Here is a 25,761-nt window from a genome sequence, read left to right on the forward strand (position 1 = left end):
AGATTTGGGGATGACTGCTTCCTTGAAGTCTTAAAAAGCCTCTGGAAGGCGGTTCCATAGATGGTAGAAGTGAGGAATAAAGGAGTGGGAGAAGTGAGAAACAAGAAAGAAGAGAAACCTGGTGTTGGCGCAGTGGTTAGGGTAGCGGCTTGGGATCCAAAAGGTCCTAAGTTCAAGCCCCGTTCGGCCACTGAATTAATACACCAGGGGGTTGACTCAGCCTGTCATCCGTCCAAGGTCGGCGAAATGAGTACCAGTTCTACTGGGCCCGGTGTATGCCCCGGTTAGAATAGGTGTACCATATCCCTGTGTGTCGTATGAGGCGACCAGGGTTGTGTCAGGAAGGGTATCCGGCGTAAAACCTATGCCAAATCATGATGCGGACAATAAAACGGATTTCCATACCGGATCGGTCGAGGCCCGGGTTACCAATGACCGCCACCAGTACCGGTGGAAATTGTGTTACTGCTGGGCAAAGGAGGAGAAGGAGACGGGGAATGCGTGTCCAGAGGCAGTGGGAGAGGGGGAAGGGTAGAAGTGTGGAGGTGAGAGTTGGAACTCTGAATGTTGGGAAGATCACTGGTAAAGGGCGAGAGTTGGCTGATATGATCGAGAGAAGAAAGTTGGACATACTGTGTGTACAAGAGACCAAGTGGATGGGAGTAAGGCTCAGAGCATTGGAGGTGGTTTCAAACTGTTCTACCATGGTGTGGATGGGAGGAGAAATGGTGTTGGGGTAATCCTGAAGGAGGATTATGTCAAAAAGGTATTGGAGGTGAGGAGAGTGTCTGACCGAGTGATGAGTGTGAAGTTGGAAATTGAAGGGGTGATGATGAATGTCATCAGTGCATATGCCCCACAAGTGGGGTGTGAGATGGAGTATAAAGAAGTGAGTTAGATGAAGTGGTGGAGAGTGTATCCAAGGATGAAAGAGTGGTGATTGGAGCAGATTTCAATGGGGCATGTTGGGGAAGGGAATAAAGAGGATGAGGAGGTGATGGGTAGGTACGGTGTCAACGAGAGGAATGTGGAAGGGCAAATGGTGGTAGATTTTGCAAAAAGAATGGAAATGGCAGTGGTAAACACGTATTTCAAGAAGAAGGAGGAACACAGGGTGACATACAAGAGTGGAGGAAAGTGCACACAGGTGGATTACATCTTAAGCAGGGGATGCAACCTGAAAGAGATTCGAGACTGTAAGGTGGTGGCAGGGGAAAGTGTAGCTCGACAGCATCGATTGGTGGTCTGTATGATGATTTTGGAGGTGAGGTTGAGGAAGAGAGTGAGGGCTGAACCAAGGACCAGATGGTGGAAGCTGAAGGAGGAAGAGTGTTGTGTGAAATTTAGGGAGGAGGTGAGACAGGTGTTGGATGGTGGAAAAGAGGTGTGGAATGATTGGGCAACTACAGCAGAAGTGGTGAGGGAGATAGCTAGGAAGGTACTTGGTGTGACATCTGGACAGAGGAAAGAAGATAAGGAGACTTGGTGGTGGAGCGAGGAAGTACAGGAAAGTATAAGGAAGAAGAGTTTTGCAAAAAAGAAGTGGGATAGCCAGAGAGATGAAGAAAGTAGACAGGAGTGCAAGGAGTGGTGGCGCAAGGCAAAGAGAGAGGTGGCAAAGGCTAAGAAAAAGGCATATGACGAGCTGTTTGAGAAGTTGGATACAAAAGAAGGGGAAAAGGATTCATACCGATTGGCAAGACAGAGGGACCGAGCTGGGAAGGATGTGCTGCAGGTTAGGGTGATAAAGGACGCAAATGGGAATGTGCTGACGAGCGAGGAGAGTGTGTTGAGAAGGTGGATGGAGTACTTTGAGGAGCTGATGAATGAAGAAAATGAGAGAGAGAGAAGGTTGGAAGAGGTGGAGATAGTGAATCTGGAAGTGGGGTGGATCAGTAAGGATGAAGTGAGGACTGCTATGAAGAGGATGAAAAGTGGAAAGGCGGTTGGCCCAGATGACATACCAGTGGAGGCATGGAAGTGCTTAAGGGAGATGGCAGTGGGTTGTTAACCAGATTGTTTAGTAAAATCTTGGAAAGTGAGAGGATGCCGGAGGAGTGGAGATTCAGTGTACTGGTTCCGATTTTTAAGAATAAGGGTGATGTGCACAGCTGTGATAATTACAGAGGGATAAAGTTGTTAAGCCACACTATGAAGTTGTGAAAAGAGTGGTGGAAGCGAGGTTGAGAAGAGAGGTTACAATTTGTGAGCAGCAATATGGGTTTATGCCAGGAAAGAGCACCACTGATGCGATGTTTGCTTTGAGAATGTTGATGAAGAAGTATGGGGAAGGCCAGAAGGAGTTACATTGTGTGTTTGTGGATTTAGAGAAAGCTTATGATAGGGTGCCAAGAGAGGAGTTGTGGTATTGTATGAGGAAGTCGGGAGTGGTGGAGAAGTATGTGAGGGTGGTGCAGGATATGTATAAGGACAGTGTGACAGCGGTGAGGTGTGCGGTAGGAATGACGGACCGGTTTCAGATAAAAGTGGGATTGCACCAAGGATCGACTCTGAGCCCTTTCCTGTTTGCAATGGTGATGGACAGGTTGACGGACGAGATCAGACTGGAGTCTCCATGGACTATGATGTTCGTGGATGACATCATGATCTGTAGAGAGAGTAGGGAGCAGGCTGAGGTGAGCCTCGAGAGGTGGAGGTACGCACTGGAGAGAAGGGGAATGATAGTCAGTTGGAGTAAGACAGAGTACATGTGTGCAAATGAGAGGGAGGGTGGTGGTATGGTGCGGTTGCAAGGAGTTGAGGTGGGGAAGGTGGATGGGTTTAAATACTTGGGATCAACTGTCATAAGTAACGGAGAGTGTGGGAGAGAAGTGAAAAAGAGAGTGCAGGCAGGATGGAGTGGGTGGAGAAGAGTTGCAGGAGTGATTTGTGACAGAAGGGTAGCTGCAAGAGTGAAGGGGAAAGTATATAAGACGGTAGTGAGACCAGCTATGTTGTATGGTTTGGAGGCGGTGGCACTGACAAAAAGACAGGAAGCGGAGCTGGAGGTGGCAGAGTTAAAGATACGATTCTCGTTTGGAGTGATGAGGATGGACAGGATAAGGAATGAGTATATTCGAGGGACAGCGCAGGTAGGACGGTTTGGAGACAAAGTGAGAGAGGCAAGATTGAGATGGTTTGGACATGTGCACAGGAGGGAAGCGGAGTATATCGGGAGAAGGATGCTGAGGATGGAGCCGCCAGGTAGGAGGAGAAGAGGAAGGCCAAAGAAGAGGTTCATAGATGCGGTGAGGGTGGACAGGCGTGGTTGGAGTGTCAATGGAAGATGTGGAGGACAGAGCAAAATGGAGACGGATGATCCGCTGTGGCGACCCCTAACGGAAAGAAGAAAAAGAAGAAGAAGGAAGAAGAAGAAGAAGAAGAAGAAGAAGAAGAAGAAGAAGAAGAAGAAAGAAGAAAGAAGAAAGAAGAAAGAAGAAAGAAGAAAGAAGAAAGAAGAAAGAAGAAAGAAGAAAGAAGAAAGAAGAAAGAAGAAAGAAGAAAGAAGAAAGAAGAAAGAAGAAAGAAGAAGAAGAAGAATGGGAAGGTATATTCCTATTGTTGTTTTTTTTTGTTGCTCAACTATGTGACATATCATGAACTCCTTGTGACAAAAACATGAGTCAAATAGAAAAACATGAAAAAAAAAAAGAAATCAAAAACTCCGACCAGATATGACCTTGAAAACGTATCTAAACAATCTATATCTATATCTATATATACATATATATGTAAAAAGCTCTTTCGAAACACCAACTTACTCACTCACTGACATTAAAGATCGGTGCCTTCTGGATGACGTAAAAAGCTGAAATTTTAAGTGCCGATGGACATCCAAGCCAGTACACTGGAAAAACAAAACAAAACAAAAATCACAGAATCATCGGACAACATCCACAAATTAAAATCTAAAAAAATGGTAAAAATACAAATAAAAAAATGAAAAAAATGCAGGAAAGCAACCCAAAACAATGGGGAAGCACGGTAATTTTGTGTGTCTATGGACATCGAAGCCGATACGCTGGAAAAAAAAAATCACAGAAACGTCGGAAAGCCTCCGTAAATGAAAAATAAATAAATAAATAAATAAATAAATAAATGAAAGATCAGATGCAGTTGAGCGACCCAAAAATGGGGAAGCACGGTTCCTATGCTAACACAGTGTAAGCACACCCCACTAGTGTGTGTATGTATATGCAAATGTAAAGAGTTTGTTTCAAAAAGCCATGGGCCAAATTTACGAAAGGTGTTTAAGAGTTAGACTGGTGTAGAATCGCTAATGATGATCACCCAAAGTTAGTCACCATTGGCCTAAGAGTGATTAATGCGTGATCAAAATCGAAACACAAGCCTCCTCCCAGCTCACCTGTTATACCCTCTGCTTACCCCTCCCATCTTGCCCCTCATCCTTCCTCCTATTTTAGCACCTCTTAACTGTCATTTGCTTTATTATCAACTCCTCTGGTGTCCCAAACTGTGTGGTGTTCTAACATCTGTCGGCTCTGTTCCAACATAACAGATATCTCACTCTCTCAATCAGTGCACTCCTCAACATCTCAAACATGCTCTTTCTTTCCTCTCATCACACCTCCTTCTCTTCCCAAACCCTCACAACTTGTACCTCACCGCCACCTGCTCCCTTCTTCACCATACCATGACCAAGACTCATCCGTCCCCTCTCCGAACTTCTCCCCTCGCCTTCCCGTCCTTCCATCCTTTAGCTGTGCCTGCATCATCATCTGCCCTCCCTATCAAAGCTTCCCCCTCACCCCTTCCTCTCCAAGCAACCTTCAAGCTCTTCCCCCTCCAAGCTTCCCTCTCACCTCCATCAAAAACTCCCCCTCACCTCTCCCATCTCCCTCCAATCTCCCCCTCACTCCCCCTTCTCAAAGTCCCCCCCTCCTCACATCCACAAAGCTGCCTCCTTCCCCTGCCCTCTATCTTCCAACTCATTCCTCCACCTCCTCCAATCTTCAGCTTCCCTCTGCCACCTCTCGTGTTACTCCACACTGTTCCTCATCCAATCACCACCAAGCCTTTCCTCCTGCTCATCTGGCCCTCTCCCCTAGCTCTTCTGCAACCCCCCCACACAGTCAACAAATCTTCCAACCTCCCCCCCCCTCCATCATCCTACGCTCCCTCTCCCCTCCCCTGCATCCAAAGCCTCCTCTCCTCCCTCTTCCTCAAAAGTGTGGACCTCAAATATCCGGGGCCTTCACTCCAATCTGACAGATCTTTCCATACAGGTTGCCACTGACAAACCAGACATAATCTGCCGAACAGAAACTTTCCTTCTTCAAGACGTCTGACTCCTCAGTATCTCTCCCCGGGTACTCCCTCCCCCGGTAGGATAGACCTGATCCTCATCCTGGCAGCGGAATTGCTCTCCATCAAAAACTCTATTCTTCACACTCCATGCACTGCCCTCACTCCTCCACCCCCCCGGAATACCTCTTGCTATGGCTTCCCCTCCACTGCCACCTCATGTTTATGTGTGTTGTGCCGTCCACCAAACAGTGACGACTCCATTGACATCTCACTTGCCAAAAACATGAATCAATTTCTATCCTCTCATCCCAACTCTCTCTTCCTCATATGTGGTGACTTCATTTGTCATCATGCCAGTTGGCTGGGTGTGGGTACCGCCCTCGCCTGTCATGGCATTTCAGCAAAGGATTTCTGTGACTCATTGGGACTGACTCAATCTGTCAACTTCCCGACCCGGATCTCAACCAACGGTACTCCATCTCTTCTGGATTTGATTTTGATCAATTTCCCTGAAAATATCTGTGCTTCTTCCTCCAATCCAATCGGTTCATCTGACCACGTGCTTGTCAAACTAGACATCTCTGGCTGTTATGAGAGAACCACCTCAGTGCCGTCGAGTCTGGCATTTGATTCAGGCCAACTGGCAGGGACTTCAAGCAGCCAAACTTCTGGACTGGTCTCCCATTTCCACGTTCCCAACATCAACTCGTCCGGTGAATTCCTTCAAATAAATTTGCTCTTTCTCGTGCACAGAATTATCCCCTCTCATCTTCAGTTGTCCTACCCTTCCTCCCGCCCTTGGTTCACTGAAGCTTGTGGTGAGGCAGTTGTCCTGATACAACTTGTCTTCACCTCATGGAAGACATATCCAACTGAAGGCAATCACAGTTCCTTCCACAAAGCTCAGAACAAGTGTGTCTACCCTCAGGAGAGCCAGGAAACATCATCTTTCGAATCTCAAGTCTGAACCCTCAAACCTCTCTCCCTCCTCCAAATCCTGGTGGCATCTAATTAAGTCTGTTTCTGGTGTATGTTCCCCCTCCATCCCTTCCCTGACCTCAAATGGCTGCACAGCTGACACTGCCCACGAAAAGGGTGAATGCCTAAACTCCATGTTTGCTTCGAAATCTTGTGTCACAAACCCATTGCTTTCTATACCCACCTTACCCAGTCACATCCAGCTGTTCCTGGAGACTGTGTTCTTTTCTCCCCACAAGGTGGAGAGCTTGCTGTCACACCTCGACTCAGATTCTGCAACTGGTCCAGATGGCATCAGCCTATGTGTCCTAAAAACCTGCTCTGCTGGTCTTGCTCATGTTCAGATGCTCTCTGCTTGGAAATTAGCAAACATCACTGCTCTGTATCAAAAAGGTGCAACAACAGACCAATCAGCCTTCTCCCAATCACCAGTAAGGTTATGGAATCTATCCTCACTTCAGACATTAAATCCTTCCTCTTCTCCAATGGCTTGATTTCCAATCATCAATTTGGATTTAGACCAGGTCATTCTACCCTGGATATGCTGCTTCTGCTCTCCCAACAATGGATGGAGGTCCTCAATGCTAGACATGAGATCAGAGCCATCTCCCGAGATGTATAGCGTGCTTTCGATACAGTCTGGCACCCTGCCCTGCTCACCAAACTCTCTTCCTATTGTATCCAAGGCAATCTCGACTCATGGCCGGCAGACTTCCTCTCTTGTCACAGTCAATGCGTGGCTCTTAATGGAGTTCTCATCCCCTCTTCCTGTCCAGGCTGGAGTTCCTCAAGGCAGCGTTCTGGGCCCTGTTCTTTTTCTGGTTTTCATTAATGATCTCTCTGACTCTCTGGAAAATCTTCTATATCTCTTTGCTGATGACTCAACCCTCTATCATACCATCTGTCATCCATCAGATCACCAAGCAGCAGCTTCTTCACTCTGCAGATCTGGATAAAATTACAAGCTGGTCCAACACTTGGAAGATGTCTTTCAATCCTGACAAATCTCACTATCTCACGATGTCTCTCCGAAAGGACATCTGGAACCGCACCCTAGCCTCCAATCTACTTACTCAACAATCCTCTTGAAGAAGTCCTTTCATTCAAGCTTTTAGGTCTCACGATCTGCCATGATCTTTCCTTGGAAAGCCACATTTCCAAGCTGGCCTCCAAAGCCAGTTGCTGACTGGGCATCATCCTCCGTCGTGCAAAGTCTTTCCTCAGCCCACCTGAGCTCCTGACCACATACAAAGCTTTTACCACAGCCTGATGGAGTACTGCTCTACCCTCTGGGCTGGTGCTCCCGCCTCGCACCTTTCTCTGCTTCACACTGTGGAAACCAAGGCATTTCGGATCATTGGTATTTCCCACGATGAGGCTGAGTCTTTGGGCCTCTCACTCTCTCACCACACGCAGGTCGGTGGTCTTTCTGTCTTTTACTGTCAACTCTCTGGCCTCGCCCCCCCTGCTCTGTCTGCGATATGCCTCCCCCTCCGCTCTGTCTGCGATATTCCCCCACCCCATATTTCTGCAGGCTGCTAAAGATGCACTAGCAACCCCCTTCTGGTGAAACTACCAAAATCAAGAACTACTGCTCACCTTCACTCTTTCATTCCTCCTTTTTCCCACCTCTGGAACAAACTCTCACACTCTCTTCAATCCCACTCTTCCCTCCAGGTCTTCAAAACAGCGATTCACCATCTCTTATCTTCCAATACACCCGTGAAATAATAAACTGGCCCCAATCAGAAATCAATGTTAGACATCAAAACAAGAAAGCTCCTTAACATCCCCAAAAAGTTCTACAAAAACCAGTGCATCCCACGAGCATACCTGCCGAGAGGGGAGTAAGGGAGCGGCATGATGGAAATCAATCAGGTGCACAGGGTGATGAGTGTAGGACTAGCTGAGGATATAAAAAGCTCAACAGACTATCGGATTCAATTTGTAAACAAACATGAACACAACAAAAACTGAAAAAGGTATCACTAATTCACCTTGTAAGGAATTTCCAAAAACAGGTGCATATAGAAGATACTGCACAGGAAAATGAAACAGCAAGGAATACAGCCCCAAAAATTGCAAAAAAGGCAAAATAATATATAAAAACAAATATCAACAATTATACACCAACAACTGGGAGAACAACAAAAGAGCAGGAAAATACAAAAAAAATAATTGGATCAAGTTGGGATCGACAAAGAAGACTAATTGGAATGGCTAATAAGAAGTCAGCTCAACTCTGATGGAGAATGATAAATAATAAATGGCCACGATCAAGGACACGACACCAATGGATTTAAGAAGACGGTGGAACTGAGACATACAGAAAAGTGTAGGTTCTGCAAGACAGAATAGAAAGTACAAGTCACCTGCTTTCGGGATGCAAAAACTATCAGAACAACGTTACACACAACAGCATAACAAAGTATGCAAAATGATTCTTTGACGTATCTGCAAAAAAATTCAACATCCCAGTTCCAGAAAACTCATGGAAACACGAACCAAGGGCAATCATTGAAAATAAGGATGGCATGCTCACGTACGACCTGATGATCACATCAAGCGTGAACATAGAAAACAAATCCTTGCGACCGGATATCATTTTCAGGATCAAAAAGGAAAAGACAGCATTCCTAATTGAGATATCAGTACCCAGCGATTTTGGCTTAAATAATGTAGAAATCAACAAAATGACCAAATACCAGGACCTCAAAAATGAGATCAAGGGATCTTGGAAGCTGAAGAGCATCAAAATTGCACCAGCTGTGATTATTGGAGCAACAGGAATAATAAGGAAGAACTTGACTGAGATTTTAAAAAAATATCCCCGGGAATATTAATTGTCGGCAGTCCGGGGTTCGGTGACTATCCTGAAAAGAGCTCTCGGAACAAAACTCTGAGAACAACAAAGTTAAACACCTTGGTCCATGAACCGTGATCCCTCACTGAAGTGGAGGTGGATGCTTTTAATCATGGGATCATGAAAAACACACACACACACACACACACACACACACACACACACACACACACACACACACACACACACACACACACACACACACACACACACACACACACACACACACATACACACACGAAATGGACCCCATCGGGTCTTTATTGGACCCTTCAGCTCGAGAGGGAAGGCGAGCTGAGAGTCAAAGTCTGGTTGGTACCTGTCCGTCTCATGCGATCTTTACCGACCCGCGCTTGTGGAGCTCGGATTCCGTGGAAGGAAACGGGATCCTCAGCTCACTCGCTCCCACACAACCCGCCTCGGTGGGACTCAAACCCATGCCTCCAGAATCCAAGGAGCGACTTGGCCAGCCGCGAACGGTGATCGGCGACCCTCGCACCACGAACACGAACACCAACCAGGACGAGCGCCAACGCCGACCAGCAAGATCATTGACCAGGAGCCACAAACTCAACCAGCAGGAACCAACCAATTCTCTCTGTCTCTCACGAGCAGCTCGCGGCCTTCCTTATCCCTCCCCCTCTGGGGGTGGAGCATCTGGATTGGTCGGGGGCATCGCACGATTCGCTGGCCATCCCTCATTGGACAGGCCCACGGTAGGCGGGGCAACTCCCACCTTTCTGGGGCGGAGTCAGAGCTGAGGCGATTGTAGCTTCGCCTCCATCCTCACCTAAGGCCACATGCGTAATGGCGACGGTGGAGCGGGGCGACGGTGGAGCGGGGCGACGGTGGAGCGGGGCGACGGTGGAGCGGGGCGACGGTGGAGCGGGGCGACGGTGGAGCGGGGCGACGGTCTGCTGTTGTTGTTGTAATAAAAACCTAACTAAAAAATAAACCCGCAGCGCACACATGAAATTAACCCATCAGACAGAAGGATGGGACCCTGACTATAAACACATACTTATCGAAATAACTGAACTGCGGGGACTGCTGTCTGTGTGCAAATGGCTGCGAGATCCGTCACAATATTATAGCACAATATTTTTTAAAAAGTTTTGGATCGGTGATGACAAAACTTGTTGGATGAGTTGAATAGGTGACAAGAACAAGCCAATTCGATTTTAATATTAAGGTCCGGATTCAGATCCGGCCTTTCAGTGGGATACAAAATGCAAACTGAGGTATGCTCTCTCTCCCAAGTGCCGTTATAGTTTTAACACTGTTATCATTGTTTTGGGATGGAAGGATAGCCAAGAGATACACACACTTGCATCTGAACTGCCTCACCTGGGTTGGACTTTCAGCTCGGCTACAAACTGTCATCCTGGTTTTTCAATGGCAGGAAGATGCATCGATGGACGCGCCATGCATCAGGAAGACGTTAAGCCAAAAGACCGGTCTGTCAGCACTCATCACTCATGGAAGCTGATTATCCCATGGTGTGTCTTTGTCGATGAGTCAGCGAGTCATCACCAACACCTTGAACAAATTACAAATTCCTGCCTTGACTCTATACCCAGGAAATGCTTCAGCAAAACCAGTGCTCTGTAAAGAGTATTGTCCTTTGATCAGCCTGGTGTTAGTTTAACGGTCCAGGTGGCTTGCTTAAAATATTAGGTTCTTGAGCTTGAGCCCCTTTTTTTACCATTGAATTAACACCAGGTGGGGCGAATGAACACCAGTGTACTGGTAATAAAGGGCATTGCATCAGCGGCACAACCGCACCCCAGAAAAAGATGCAACCAGCAGCGACAGGCTGCATATGATAGCTATGATACTTTGATTGATTGAATCCATCCATCTATCGGGACCATATTCTGCGCAGTGTTTGTGCTGCCGAAGCAGTCTCCTTGGCTATTTGGCACAATCCTGGACGGGTCACCACTCCAACAAAGGATACCAGCAAGCTCGCACTCATTTTGCCGACCTCAGAAGGATGGACAGGCAGAGTCAACCCCACCTGGTTTAAATTCAATAGTCGAGTGGGATTTGAACTCGGGATCCTCGGATCCCAAGCCCACCACCCAAACCATTAAGCCAACACCAGGCATATTGATTGAATGATTGCTTTAATAAAACCTGACATTGAAGAATAATCATTTCTCAACAAGTCACGAGTTTTTGCCAAGAGTTTACAATTTGGTTTAAGATGAACACTTATTTCCCAAGCAGATACTCTGACCTACGTGGTACAATATCACAAATACAGTACACGGAGCCTGGTACTGGCTTAAGATCCCAGATTGTTGAGTTCAAGTTCCTTGTCGTCCGTTGAATTAATGCCAGGTGGGTTAACTCAGCCTGACATCCTTCCGAGGTTGGCAAAAGGAGTCCCATCACACTGGTAACAGGGGGGATTGCATCAGCGGCACAGCGAAGCCCCCAGAAAATGATGCAGCGAAGTAGCAACAGACCACACACACACACACACACACACACACACACACACACACACACACACACACACACACACACACACACACACACACACACACACACACACACACACACACACACACACACACACACACACACACACACACACACACACACACGGCATTTTTAATGCCATTTTCCTTGCTAGAGTTGGGGTTAGCCTTAAGTCACAACAGACTGCACACAAATAACTAAACAATATATACACTGCAATGAGTTTGGTTAGTTCTATTCCGTTTGCACTTGGTAATTGTATAGAAAAGTCTGTAATATTCCTTACTCCACCACCACCCTGGTTTTGTCATCCACAATGCCCGATACAAAATGCACGTGGGAGTACCTCGGCAAATATGCGGCGCTGTCTGGCTTTTGGATAAACTTTGGCATATTTACTTATTTCTCCGGATGATGACAATTAATGACGATGCAAACTGCAACTTCAGGATATTTTATCAACTGTGTCCGTCATTGATTGTAATAAAGGCTTTTAAAACGTCCCTTTGAGAAGTTGCCAAGATAGCTTGTGGGTATGCAGACTCTCCTTTGCATATGTGAAACACCAGAGGGACAGTTTTAACCGAGACGGGATTTGAACCCAGGCCACAGAAACGCAGAGTGATGCATCAATGTGTGTCTCGTCCATTGGGTTTGGGCATCAAGCATGAGGACTCATCGTTGAGCTCTGGTTGTGGGTGGGCGGACGTTAAAGATCACACGCTGACTTTCACGAAGAGGAGGCAAGTTATCATTGGCACCCTGAAAAAACTCCACATTCTTACTCAAACATACAAGGGGCACTGCATCAATGGCACAGTCACTTTTCCAGCAAACGATGCAAACCAGCATCCACAAGTTATACACAAATTAAGCTGCCTTTTGGGGTGTGATAAAACAACTATTCAATATACACTTTCACCAGCCAATCGCTCCATACTCAAGAATAAAAGAATAAAAAGATAAAAATAATAAAGCTTAAATCTTTCCATACCTTCATTGTCTTGATATAAAAGTTCATTGTAACATGTCTGGAACCCTTTCCAGTGAGTACCTGGAAGGTGGCAATGGACACATCCAATGGACGTGAATGGTCAGGAAACTTCTGAGAAGCCCAAGTACACACGCGGCCAGATAAAGACGTACGCACCATTGTTGAGAAACCTTAATCCCTTGTCATCATTTGTGAAAGCACAAATTTTTTTGGGCAGCTCACTTGACCCGAAAGGAACGAGTTAAACCGTTCCTTATTTAGTGTCCATGTGCGATAATGAGGTCCTAACGTGTCCTTCCAATGTGCTGGACTCCATGTTACAATCACAAGTAAGCGCTAGAACATGCTGATGCTGCAGCGCCGTTTCATAATTCCCATATTGTGAGAAAGAGCATAGTCCGACCCTGTAATAGAAACATAGCTCCGTAAAAGCCGAAAAGAACGAGCATCACTGCAAAGAACAGTAAATTACAGACAACTTCACATCGTTTTGGACTAGAATGTTGTTTAACATCATGCTAAGAAAATTATTCATATTTATAAACTCATACGAGCATCAGAAATGTTTCCACGCTTCCACACACTTGTAATCAGAAAACTCGATGAATAAGGTTGGAGGATGTGCAAGAAATTGCAGAGTTGGGACTAAAATAAATTGCAGTTTGAACGAATCACTCGTAATTATTATCATTTTAGCTGCAGCACGAGGCTCCCGCTTTGCATCATTGCTCGAAGAGCCGCTGTACCGCACATGTGTGCCTCCTACATCCTGGAGGAGAAATATGGAATATGTTCAGGTTGTCGGAGATAACTCACCTCTTCTTATCAGACAGGACACCCAGCTCAACGTCTATCCGAAGGACGATTGACATTGATGAATTGCCCTGCTTTGCGCAACACCACGGAAACAGTTCAAAGCTGGGTCGAGATTCAAATCGAAGCCAAACAACTCAAAAGGTGAGTGCGCCTCCCTCCAAATCTCTCCTGCCAGCCCTGCAATAATTAATGTAACAGCTTCCAATAACTCCTCCTGAGCCTTATCACATAATACCTGGAGAACCGTTACCTGGAAGTTGCTTCGGGTTCACAAACAACTTTGAAATAAACCAGAGCAAAGCCATTGTAGAAAACAGGTGAGTCAACCAATAAAAGGAAGCAAATAAATCAATAAACAACCATTGCAAAATGAACAATGTTATGATATTTGAAGCAAAATCAATGTTATTGCAGAAGAGTTTATTACAGGAACAAACAGGCAAGTTTACAAGTGGGAAACACTCATTTCAGAAGTCGACACACATTTGAAGCGTATAAATCTCTCAGACGGCATCATCAAACGATGTGTTTTGAATGTTCTGCATTTCTTGCAGACACAATCTTTCCATCTCTTAGTTGATAAAACTGAACAGCGCAGTCACTTCAGCACTCAGTGGCAAAATCTGGTGAAGGCGAACGAGATAAAACACAGTAGTCCAGGTCCCTCATCAGAAAGTTTGAAGGGTTTGTTTGTAAAGACTTGCATTGCTATAATACGGTTGTATGCAGATGGCCTCCCTGTAGTTTACTTTCCATGACTCCTTTTGGAATTTACTTAGACCGTCACATTAGCATTAACTGCCCACAAAAGCAACTCATCAACACAATGTCCCTTCCTGTACTGAGCTTGCAGGATGCTCAGAGATAGCAAACTCAACTTTGAACTGTCAAATCTCGATCAAGTTCCCAATCCAACAATAACCTGTCACCCTCATGTTTCACAGGTAGGTGGTGGCATTACCAAATATACGGTCATTTGCAATACGTTCAACTATTTAAGTGTGAGAGCGAGAGTGAGGGCCAGTGTAAGAGCGAGCCAATTAAATAAACGTAGGTCGTCGTTTGCTGGTGCCCGGCCACATTCTAAATTATTGCGCCAATCTAAAGGATCGAGGGTACCGCATCATTGGCAGAGTCATACCTCTGCAATGATGCAAACCACCAGCCAGGTTTACACAGGAAGTGTTTGTATTCCTAAACATTCTATTCAGTTGCACTGCTTGGTCAGGACCTGCAATGTTGCTTAATGGAAGCAAGACAAACCAGTTGTCTGGATTAAACAAGCTCGAATGAGCCAAGATCCTCGTCCTCTTAATGATGACATCATAAAAACGAATATGACGTCATTGTGATGTATCAGGTTTGCAATAAATTATCTGTGCTAATGCCCGGCTTGATTCCCGCAAACAAAATTCAAACAGCTTGCCTAGTTTCGGAGATAATGGTATCGGCGATTTCCATTAGCGGCGATATTATGACGTTAACTTTTTTTCGAGGAAGAATTTCCAAAATCGGAGACGGTTACTGCCTGCGCGTGGGCTTTCTGCATATACATGGCAAGTTTCACGAAGATCCGATGAAAACTCTGGGTTGTGAAACAAAAAATGTCAAAAAATAGGAATGACGTCATAAAAATTGATATGACGTCATAGTGATGTATCATATGTGCGGTAATTCATCTCTGCTAATGCCCTGTTCGATTCCCACAAACAGAATTCAAAAAGCTTGCCGAGTTTCGGAGATAATTTTTTTAGGCGATTTCCATTAGCGGAGATATTTTGACGTCATAACTTTTTTTTCTCGGAGGAATTTTCAAAATCTGAGATCGTTACTGTCTGCGCGGGGAATTTTTACATACATACGCCAAGTTTCAGGAAGTTTCGATTTAAACTGTCGGCTGTGAAACAAAAAAGTCCACAAGAACAACATGAGTAAGACTTAGATAACACAAACAAATAACAATACCTCATTACTGTATTTCACTCTTAGGTGACATTTGATAGCTACCAGAAATAGCAATTCAGAGTAGGAAACTGTACTTTCATTTTGAAGTGTGTGGAGGAACGAGAGGAGAAAGGGACTTTTATGTCTGGCTATCGGTCGGTAGCAATGGTCTGAGACAAACATCCTGACCTTAAGCAAAGCACAATGCGGCACCTCTCAAGAGCACCATCGAGATGCACAGTCCAAAAAGAAAATTGGAACAGAAGAAATGTCAGACAGCTCTAATGCTTGTCCAATGCTTGCAACAAAAGATGTGATCATGTTTTAAATGGGGGTGAGCTATAAGTACTCGTGTCTAGCACAGTCAACCCAATCAAACAACCTTTTTCAAGGGCTTAGCGTTCCTCTTTCAGGCAGAAAAAAATAAATAAATAAAAGTAGAAAGATCTCCACACGTCTCCATAGCACCACCAAAAATGTCTGCCACAGCTTACACAGCAGTCACTTGAGGCATGCAAAAATCACCAGCTTGATGGTTTAGGACAGCTCATTTGGCAAAGGGCTGTTCCTCCACAGTCGGCCGATGCATGCTGTCATCATTATACCATTCCTGTATTCGTTGGGAAGTTTCACCGTTTTTTTTGAGGGACAAGCTTGGATACCTGTTGTTGACAAAGATGCCAGAACATTTTCAAGGATATTAAGGTACAACCCTACAAATTATGCCGATTTTCCACGTTGTGGACAGAACTTTTGATGACACTTTTACCAAGACAAGAGGAAGTGCTCGAATGTATGACTTTAAAACTAGAAGGGCACTCTTTGTTGCAGCGACATCACCAGATATGTCTCCACCAACATCACATTATTACTTCATTACACATACATGTAACCAAGTTTGATTTTAATCCCTGAACTCAGACTCAAAATAATTCTGGCTGCCAGATCATACATCTGATGAGGTTGAAATTTAAAACACATATTCCACATGACTACCTGATAATAACTGTGATGTTTCACATTGATTGATGGAGCGGTTCAAGATAAAGAATTTTTAAAATATTTTTATTCAATCCAATATGGCTGCCAAACCATGTGACCTATTAATTATTTGTGAACACCGTGGTATTCCCAAGGCTTGGGGAACATGTGGGTGAAGTTTCCCCTCGATCTGTCAAGCTGTTCTGGAGATGATGATTTTCAAAGGTTTATTCTTCAAAAAAATCATAGCTGCCAAATCATGTGACCTATGAGGTCATAGGTGGAAAACCCTTTGTTCCTCATGGAAAGGCAATCATACCTGTAAAATTTTGCCTCAATCAGTTCAGCCGTTTCAGAGAATAATAATTTTGAAGGTTTTTATGTTAAAAACAATAAGGCTGCCAAACCATGTGACCGATGACATCATCAATGTCCCCCCCCCCCCCAATACAATTTAGCCCAAGATGACCCTCAAATTTTTTCATACTAATCGGATAAAGCGGTCGATGTATGCAATTATGATGTCGTATCGAAGCTACCTACGACATCATCAAACGAGATGGTATTCATAGAATAAAAACCCTGTGCAGTCTTGAGAAGGACTCACTGTGAGCAAACTCTTTTGTTTTTTATGTTGTTTTTTTTTTTTCTTTGATCCAATATGCTGCCAGACCACATGACCAAAGATGTCATCTTTATCAAACCATATTCCCCATGGGTAGTTGATCAATTAGTTAAATTTTGCATTGATCAGTTAAACGGTTTCTCCTGCAAAGATTTTCAAAGATTTTCCGAGACTCAATATGGCTGCCAGACCATGTGACACAGGTGGTCATTTCTATCAAACTTTATTTCAGCGATGAAAAGAAACTTCTTCAGTGGATTGTCTTGAAGGTGATGCATACTATTCAGGTAGGGAAATGTAGGTTGCAACATTATCTGGGTTGTATGTATCTACTATATCCACAACAGTGCTGGTCGTATATTTTAGTAGATGTGATCTAGTGGAGAACCCGAGTCGGTGGTGGACACTGTCACAAGTTGTGAGACCTTTGGAGGACAAACTTGAGCAGTCTGGGTGAGCTGGCTGTTGATAGTACATCATCGTTGAAGTCTCCCAGGACAACAGTTGGCATTACTTGAAAGGGAATGGTGGAAAGTTAATTGTCCAGGATGGGCAACAATGTTGTCATTGGAAGGCATGGACAATTTCAGGATTTCAATGGAAATTGAAGGCATCAGCTGAAAATTGAGGATTTCAGAAATTTGGCCTATGTTGACCTTTGGGCTGATGTTGACCTCAAAAATAATTGGTGGTTGAATTCAGTGACTTGATATGCAAATCCTCTTCAAACTTCGAGTCAATCAGATTATAATTGAGGATTTTATAAAATTGGTCAATGTCGACCTTTGGCTGATGTTGACCTCAAAAAAGTGACCGCTCTATCACATGGCCATGTAACATGTGGTAAAGTTTCAATTTCCTCCACTGAATGGTTTTCTATGTACGCTCTTAACAAAATGCAGGTACGTACGATGTGCATAACCCTTCGCTTAACCCCGCACTTCATTTTGCGAGCACAGGGCAAGAAATTTTATTTACACATAGGATGGGACAGGATGAGACGCACCAAACTGGAAGACCAGGGATGAGACCCATTGCTCAGGAAAACTCAGCCAGAAACGACAAAAACTCAACCTTCAGGGGGAAAAGAACTCAATTTAAGGATAATTATTGAATTGGTGTCTTTACAGGTACCAGTCTCAGAACCATCATTTCAAAATCACTCATGTTATCCAAATGTCAGAAAGATCAAGGGACTCTTCATTCGGACATTAAAGGTCGACAACCTGCAGCAGTGGCACAGTACCAATTAGTGGACTGTGCCAAGTCATTAAGAGAGTGCAATTGGGTCACACTGTGCTTCGAGTATAATGATCAGATAACCCTGTTAAGATTCCAAATTTTACAGGATAGGTTGAGCATTGAGGTATTGCTAAAAAAAATAATTCACAGTAAAACGAGGGAACTCATCTCAGTCAAAATATCTGGTTGGTATTTGCGGTGGGGAAAGGAAATTGTAATAGGCTCAAGTAACTTGACGCTTGTTGGGGCAAAATACAAAGCTTGATGAAACCTTGTATAGACAGTCAGCATCTCTGCCTTTCTTTACGCAAGATCTCAAATGCATTATCAGTAAATCTACCAGAATGTATTAATACTAATCATTAATAAATCATTAATACTACACTTGCAATAACACCTCCATCCATCCATTGGGACCATACTCTGTGCAGAGCGTCGGTGCTGCCTAAGAAGTCTCCTTGGCTATTGGGCACAATCCTGGATGAGTCGCCACTCCGACACAGGATACCCGCAAGGAGGAGGAGAGGAGATTGGGACCATACTCTGTGCAGAGTGTTGGTGCTGCCTAAGCAGTCTCTTTGGCTATTGGGCACAATCCTGGATGAGTCGCCACTCCGACACAGTACACCAGCATGCTGGCACTCATTTTGCCGACCTCGGAAGGATGACAGGCAGAGTCAACCCCACCTGGTTTAAATTCAATAGTTGAGTGGGATTTGAACTCAGGATCCTCAGATCCCCAGCTCTCCACCCTAACCATTAAGCATCACCAGGCATAACAACAGCTCCCCATCCCCAAATCATCATCATCCTTATTCGAGGCTTAGTGCGGTATAATGCACAATGGCAAAGGAGGATAAAATCGACAAACAAGCACAATTGAAGTGCTTCCAAGCAAAGTTGAAAGACATGAAAGATGCTGTGGTTCATCTGATAACGTCTACACAATGCACACATCGTCATACAACCATCATAGTCCTGAAGAACCAAACCTGCATGACCAGTTCACTCTCCAAAAACACAGCAACCTGAATGTCAAAGCGGTGGGTTGGGGGTTAATAGAGGTAGGAAAGATTGCAGGAACGGAAGGGATAGACCAGAATAGAGGTGGCAAAAAGTACAGAGGACACAAATCTCTGCGATGAGAAAGTAGTCGCCTTGTGCTTCAGCTTAATTGTGGTAGATGGCACTAATTTGAGTTTTACAAGAAAGAGCATATCACTGTAAGAGTGCATGCATTTTGGAGGACTGGGGAGGGTCAGAGGGATGAAAGAGCAGAGAGAGAACTATTCCGGTATAGAGGTGGTAAAACAGAGGTCACAAATGTGCCTGCAATGAGAAAAAAAACCCAAACCCAGGGCTCACTGCACACCTCCACTCTTTTGGTCTTCATTCCTGGATGTGGAATTACTTTCCTGAAGCTGTTCAATCCCACTCTTACCTCCAGACGTTCATGAAAGGCAATGCACCACATATCATATTACCCCCTATCCTTATTACCCCCTCTACCTTCCTCCATAACCTTTCCTCCACCCAAACCTATTAATTGCATCTCACATGGTTTCCTTCTCCCACTCCCTGTCGCACTCTCCTCTTTTTCCCATTTGTTCACGACATCCTTATTGTGTTTGGGGTTTTTCTGCTGTCGTACCCTGTCAGGTTCATATTCCATCCATCACCTCATCCTTCCATGAGCTTTGATCTTGAAAAAACAAATCAGTAAACCTTGTGTGTCGATGTTATTGAGGGAGATTCTAATGATTTTGAGAGTTTGGGATTTTCTAGCAGTTGAAAAGAAGGGAACAAAACGAGAGAGTGAGAGTGAGGGCCAATGCGAGGGTGAGAGCCAGGGTGAGGGAAAGAGTAAAAGCCAGTGTGAGGGAAAGAGCCAGGGCCAATTGAGAGCCAGTGCGAGAGTAAGTGTGAGGGAGAGAGCTAGTGCAAAAGTGAGAGCCAGTGTGAGTGAGAGCCAGTGTGAGTGAGAGAGAGCCAGGGTGAGTGAGAGAGCCAGGGTGAGTGAGAGAGCCAGGGTGAGTGAGCGAGCCAGGGTGAGTGAGCGAGCCAGGGTGAGAGAGAGCCAGGGTGAGAGAGAGCCAGGGTGAGAGAGAGCCAGGGTGAGAGAGAGCCAGGGTGAGAGAGAGCCAGAGTGAGTGAGAGAGAGCCAGAGTGAGTGAGAGAGAGCCAGAGTGAGTGAGAGAGAGCCAGAGTGAGAGAGCCAGAATGAGTGAGAGAGAGCCAGGGTGAGTGAGAGAGCCAGGGTGAGCGAGAGAGAGCCAGGGTGAGTGAGAGAGCCAGGGTGAGAGAGAGCCAGGGTGAGTGAACGAGAGAGCCAGGGGGAGAGAGAGCCAGGGGGAGAGAGAGAGCCAGGGGGAGAGAGAGAGCCAGGTGGGAAAGAGAGCCAGGGTGAGTGAGAGAGCCAGGGGGAGAGAGAGAGCCAGGGGGAGAGAGAGAGCCAGGGGGAGAGAGAGAGCCAGGGAGAGAGAGAGAGCCAGGGAGAGAGAGAGCCAGGGGGAGAGAGAGCCAGGGGGAGAGAGAGCCAGGGGGAGAGAGAGCCAGGGGGAGAAAGAGAGAGAGAGAGCCAGGGTGAGGGAGAGAGCCAGTGAAAAAAGTGAGGGCATACAAGTGCAAGAGCAAAGGCCAGTGACTGTGAGAGAGGGCCAGCAGGAGAACCAGTGCGAGAGCGAGGCTGAGGGCCAGTGTGAGAGCAAAGACCAGTGTGATAGTGAGGGCCAACAAGCCAGTGGCAGCAAAGGCCAGTGGGATTGAGGACAAATGTGAGTTTGAGGACCAGTGCAAAATTGACGAGTTGTGAGAGCCAGTGCAAGAGCAATGACGAGGGCCAGTGTGAGAGAAAGGCAGAGGGCCAGCATGAGGACCATTGCAAGGGTGGGGATGAGAGTGAGGACAAGGTCCAGTGCGAGTGCGAGAGTGAAGACGAGTGTCAATGGGAGGACTAGAGGGAGGACTCAGGCCAGTGTGAGGACCATTGTGAGACCAGTGCAAAAGACAGTGCGAGAGCAAGTGTGAAGACAAGGGCCAATGTGAGGACCAGTATAAAAGCCAGTGTGAGAGTGAGAAAGAGGGCCAGTACAATGGCGAGAGGGAGGATGAGAGTCAATGTGAGGGCAATTGTGAGTGCAAGGCTGAGGTCCATACGGGTGCGAGAGCTATAGGCCGAGGGCCATAACAAATGCGAGGGAGACAGTGAGACTGAAGGCCAGTGCGTGTGCAAGACCAAGGGCCAGTTAGCGGGCCAGTGCGTGAGAGAATGAGAGCCAGTGCGAGAGAAAAGACCCGTGTGAGGGCCACCGAGAGATCGAGAGTGAGGGTCAGTGAGAGATTGAGTACAAGTGCGAGATTGAGGATGAGTGCGAGGACCAGTGCCCGGGTGAGGACGAGGGCCAACGCGATGCCAAGTGTGAGAGTGAGGGCCAGTAGAAGAGCCAGTGTGAGAGTGAGAAAGAGGGATAGTGTGAGAGTGAGTAACGGTGTGAGAGCGAGGAAGAGGGCCAGTGTGAATGTGAGAGTAAGGCCGAGGACCAGTGTGAGGGCAAGAGTGAGGATGAGGGTCAATGTGAGGGCAAGAGTGAGGATGATGGTCAATGTGAGGGCAAGAGTGAGGATAAGGGTCAATGTGAGGGCAAGAGTGAGGATGAGGATCAATGTGAGGACCAGTGTGAGGGCCATTGTGAGTGAGAGTGTGAAGCCAATGGCCGTACGAGTGTGAGATCTAAGCCAAGGACCATACGAGTTTGAGAGATAGGCCAAGGGCAAAATTAGTGGGAGAGCTAGGCCGAGGGCCATACAAGTGCAAGAGCTAGGTTAAGGACCAGTACGAGTGTGAGAGAGACAGTCACACCAAGGGCCAGTGTGTGTGCGAGAGAGAGGCCGAAAGCCAGTGCAAGATGGAGGAGGAGAGGCAGTGCACAGGCCAGTGAGTAAGCAAAAGCAAAAGTGACAGCAAGTGAGAGTGTGAGAGTATGAGAGCAAAGGCCAGTGGGAAGGCCAGTGTGACAGCAAGGCCCAGTATGAGTGTTAGGACCAGTGTGAGAGTGAGGATGAGAGCGAGGGTCAGTGTGAGGGCCAATGCGAGAGTGAGGACCAGTGGAAGTGCGAGTGCAAGAGTGAGGACGAGGGCCAATGTGAGAGTGAGGACCAGTGGAAGTGTGAGTGCAAGAGTGAGGACGAGGGCCAGTGCAAGAGCGAGGCAGAGCGGGAGAGTGAGAGTGAGGACAAGGGCCGGTGCAAGAGCCAGAATGAGGGCCAAAATGAGGGCCAGTGCAAGAGTAAAGGTCAGTGATAGAGCAAGGGCCAGTGCGAGAGCAAGGTCGAGGGTGAAGTACAAGAGTGAGGGCCAAGTGTAAGAGCCAAGTGTAAGAGCCAAGTGTAAGAGCCAAGTGTAAGAGCCAAGTGTAAGAGCCAAGTGTAAGAGCCAAGTGTAGGAGCCAAATGCAAGACCCAGGCAGAGGGGCATTGCGAGAGCGAGGCAGAGGGCTAAGTGCAAGAGCCAGGCAGAGGGGCAATGCGAGAGCGAGGCAGAGGGGCAATGCGAGAGTGAGGCAGAGGGGCAATGTGAGAGCGAGGCAGAGAGCCAGTGTGAGAACCAGTGCAAGAGCGAGGACGAGGATCAATGAGAGAACGATTGTAAGAACAAGGGCCAGTGTGCGAGCAGAGACCAGTGCGAGTGTAAAGATCAGTGCGAGAGTGAGGGCCAGCGCGAGAGCGAGAGACAGTGCAAGAGCGAGGGCCAGTGCGAGAGTGAGGCAGAGGTGCAGTGCAAGATTGAGAACATGGTCGAGGGCCAGTGTGAAGGTCAATGCGAGGGCCAGTGTGAAGGTCAATGCGAGGGCCAGTGTGAGGGTTAGTGCAAAGGCCAGTGTGATGGATGACCAGTGCGATGCTGAGGATGAGGACCAATGCGAGGACCAGTGCGAGAGCAGGTGCCAGTGGAAGAAGCAGTCTGAGAGCAAGGAATTGGCCAGCGCAAGAGCGAGGAAGGGAACCTGGACGAATGTGAGAGCGAGGCGGAGGACGAAGACCAGTGAGAGCAAGGACGAGTGCCAGTGCTAGGGCCAATGTAAGAGTGAGGACAAGTGTAAATGCAAGGGCCAGTGTGAGGACGAGAGGGAGGCCGGGGGCCAGTGGGGTCATGTGATCTTGCATGGGCATTATTTCTCCCTGATGGAGTGGATACTTCTCGGTTTTATGGCGTTATGATTAGAGAAATGCCTGTTGGATTGCATCATTTACAGACCATGTACATTGAATGCTAGGAAATCATAAGGTTTTATCATTTACAGACGGTGGACTGTGACGTGTTACAGAGCATATTTAAGTATTTCAGGTTTCCATAGATAGTCAGACCTCTGTATCAGGCACTCTGGTAACAACAAAGTCAGAACATGTTTTCATCAATGCATATTTTCCTGTATTTTTTGCAAATAAAACTGGACATTTTCCCAGAAATAAATAAAGATCACTTTGTCCCAAGAAATAGAATGCATTTACAAGGCCGTACATTCCAAAATTCTCGAAATACAGATCAGATTGCCAAAATCAATAATCGAAAACATAAAAAGAAACAATAATTTCATTTTTCCCTTCATTTTTGCATCATTATGGTGATGAAATACACCGGTCAAGGACCCTGCAGAAAAAAATGAGGAGGACACCTTCACAGCAGAAGGAGGCTTGCTTGGACCCAGACTCACCCACCCTCTCCTGAACTTGGACCAGTCAGGGGAAGAGGTGCAGAGGGACCAAATTTAGTTTGTTTATTTTTTTGAGAAACTGAATTTATTCTTTGCGTCAGTTTTGTCGACTCAGTCAGGAATGCCTTCTTCATCATGTATTAAGATCACGCAAAATGATATACTGTACTGTACTGTACTGCATTTATCGACGGATCAATTGAATTTATATCAGACATATAAATCACCATCTTGCAGCCCATTACAAAAATCATTAGTTTGTTACTCAAAACAAGCTCAAGTGAGCTAAGATCCTCGTCCTCTTAATGATGACGTCATAAAAACGAATATGACGTCATTGTGATGTATCAAGTTTGCAATAAATTGTCTGTGCTAATGCCCGGCTTGATTCCCGCAAACAAACTTCAAACAGCTTGCCGAGTTTTGGAGATAATGGTAGAGGCGACTTCCATTAGCGGCGATATTATGACGTCATAACTTATTTTTTCTTGGAGGAATTTTCAAAATCGGAGATGGTTGCTGCCTGCGCGTGGGCTTTCTGCATATACATGGCAAGTTTCACGAAGATACGATGAAAACTCTGGGTTGTGAAGCAAAAAGTCAAAAAATAGGAATGACGTCATAAAAATTGATATGACGTCATAGCGATGTATCATATGTGCGGTAATTCATCTCTGCTAATGCCAAATTTGATTCCCGCAAACAGAATTCAAAGAGCTTGCCTAGTTTTGGAGATAATTTTTTAGGCGATTTCCATTAGCGGAGATATTTTGACGTCATAACTTTTTTTCTCGGAGGAATTTTCAAATTCGTTGATGGTTACTGTCTGCGCAAGGTATTTTTGCATATATATGTCAAGTTTGAGGAAGTTTCGATGAAAACTGTAGGCTGTGAAACAAAAAGTCCACAAGAACAACAACGTGAGTAAGACTTAGAGATCCTCCACGAGGATCGAAAAATTCAATCAATGTAAATAAAAGGAAAGATGCTAATTTAACAGGATGATGACTCAAATTGAACAGGGACGATAATATGACTATGGCAACCAAGGTTTGTTTTCCACTTGATTTTATTCGTTCCGGTTCCACCTCTTCACATTTGTCTTTGGCTTGGAATCACAAACTCTACCTCTCAGCATTGCCGAGCAACCCACTAAAATGTAAACAAGTTTTGACATATTAACATTAAAAGTGACTGCAACCGTAAAGTGTGAAATAAAGAGCTCATTCGGATCACTCAGTCTTCATTTACTGGAGTTATTTTGCTGCTTGCTAATACAAGCACAATCCACTTCATTAAATATTTGAGGGGATGTTGAAAAGTAATGCCTCCTATTCATTTTCTCCGAAACAGGTAAAGATTTTCGAATGAAACAGAGCGCAGCCCGCACATCAGTGTACAAGGTTTCATGATTCTGACACGATGTCTCATTGTTACCTCAGTCAAAATGGCAGAGGGGAGCAAGATGTTGTCAGTACTGTGAAGCATGAAGTGCTGGAGATGAGGGTTGGGATGAATGACTGGAGACGAGATGACTGGAGATGAAAGATGGGTGCATCATTATGATCCTGAGAATAAGAGACGGTCAACGGAGTACCGCCATAAAGGATCACCATCCCAAATGTGGATCTGTCAGATTTTCATCTCTTCCCCAAACTTAAGTCCCACCTTCGTGGAGAACACGTTTCTTCCAGTGATGATGTCAAGGCCACTGTGAAGCGCTAGTTAAATCAGCATGGTGCACAGTTCCATTGTGTCGGCATCACATAACTACTTGAAAGTTGGCAGAAATGTATGGACCGCAGAAATATGTCGAGAAATAAATATGCACCATGGTAGAATAAAGACT

The 25,761-nt window shown here is 45.8% G+C and overlaps 1 long non-coding RNA gene across 9 annotated transcripts in view; it reads right to left on the minus strand.

Moving 5' to 3' along the window:
• The window catches only part of LOC147029630 (uncharacterized), a 178,044-nt gene that overhangs the window by 128,209 nt on the left and 24,074 nt on the right, over positions 1–25,761 (minus strand). For 2 of the 9 annotated variants that reach the window (XR_015055984.1, XR_015055981.1), the window contains exons 1-2: positions 9,429–16,764; positions 3,766–3,847 (exon numbers count right to left, since the gene is read on the minus strand). The exons of 2 other annotated variants lie outside the window; for them this stretch is intronic. This is a non-coding gene — a long non-coding RNA (uncharacterized LOC147029630). Of the gene's footprint in view, positions 1–3,761; positions 4,802–9,428; positions 16,765–25,761 lie in introns of those variants that run through there. 5 more of the 9 variants (XR_015055982.1, XR_015055977.1, XR_015055978.1 and 2 more) reach the window with 5 other exon arrangements.

This window comes from Eptatretus burgeri, chromosome 3 (assembly GCF_056783735.1).
Source record: "Eptatretus burgeri isolate ZD-2024b chromosome 3, Ebu_testis_v1, whole genome shotgun sequence".
Lineage (NCBI taxonomy): Eukaryota > Metazoa > Chordata > Myxini > Myxiniformes > Myxinidae > Eptatretus > Eptatretus burgeri.